Source organism: Amblyomma americanum, chromosome 10 (genome assembly GCF_052857255.1).
Source record: "Amblyomma americanum isolate KBUSLIRL-KWMA chromosome 10, ASM5285725v1, whole genome shotgun sequence".
NCBI lineage: Eukaryota > Metazoa > Arthropoda > Arachnida > Ixodida > Ixodidae > Amblyomma > Amblyomma americanum.
In genome coordinates this window covers 129,377,184-129,378,301 of record NC_135506.1, presented here as the reverse complement: position 1 = coordinate 129,378,301, position 1,118 = coordinate 129,377,184, and the positions used below count along the sequence as shown (strand labels likewise).

At 46.5% G+C, this 1,118-nt stretch overlaps 1 non-coding gene across 1 annotated transcript; it reads right to left on the bottom strand.

Moving 5' to 3' along the window:
* Nucleotides 1-623: 623 nt before the first annotated feature.
* TRNAG-ACC (transfer RNA glycine (anticodon ACC)) lies at nucleotides 624-695 on the bottom strand. Its single transcript has one exon. It is a non-coding gene; the product is annotated as a tRNA-Gly (tRNA).
* Between the last annotated feature and the right edge of the window lie 423 nt (nucleotides 696-1,118).

Genomic DNA, 1,118 nt, shown 5'->3' with positions numbered 1-1,118 from the left:
TCTTCTTTCACTCCCTCAGTTATCCCTTTGCTTACAGCGCTGTTCAGTTGTCCACCAAGATGTGAGAGATACTGCGCCAATTCCTTTCCTCATATGCCAAATTTAATAATTACAATTTTTTTGTCTTCATTCTGTTGGTGCCTAATTGAAGAGAAATTAAATGTGGCGTGATCTGGCACGAGATTTCCCGTTTCTTGTCTAAATGCTCTTTGAGGAGAAGTTCTTTTAGTACGCCAGCGCACTTTGCAATGCGAGAGTAGACATGACACATGTAAGCAATTAACCCACTCCCGTCATCATAAACCTGTGGCAGAAGCGCTACACGCAGATGTTATCGTCACCCCTCCTGCAGCCATGGAGTCCGGGCGGCCTAACCACCACGTACTTAATAATAATTGGTTTTTTGGGGAAAGGAAATGGCGCAGTATCTGTCTCATATATCGTTGGACACCTGAACCGCGCCGTTAGGGAAGGGATAAGGGAGGGAGTGAAAGATGAAAGGAAGAAGGAGGTGCCGTAGTGGAGGGCTCCGGAATAATTTCGACCACCTGGGGATCTTTAACGTGCACTGACATCGCACAGCACACGGGCGCCTTAGCGTTTTTCCTCCATAAAAACGCAGCCGCCGCGGTCGGGTTCGAACCCGGGAACTCCGGATCGGTAGACCAGCGCCCTAACCACTGAGCCACCGCGGCGGGTTGAGGGACTAAGAGAAGAAAGGTGCCGTATTAATAATAATAATAATAATAATAATAATAATAATAATAATAATAATAATAATAATAATAATAATTGTTTTGGGGGAAAAGAAATGGCGCAGTCTCTCTCTCATATATCATTGGACACCTCCACCGCGTCAAAAGGGAAGGGATAAAGGAGGGACTGAAAGAAGAAAGGAAGAAGGAGGTGCCGTAGTGGAGGGCTCCGGAATAATTTCGACCACCTGGGGATCTTTAACGTGCACTGACATCGCACAGCACACGGGTGCCTTAGCGTTTTTCCACCACGTACTTAAAAGCGCTAATGAGGTGTTCGCTCGCCCGCTAATGAGGTGTTCACTCACCCGGGGATCCACTTAGGTGTCTTTCTTTTCCTCAAAATAAATGAGTTTGAGGCAA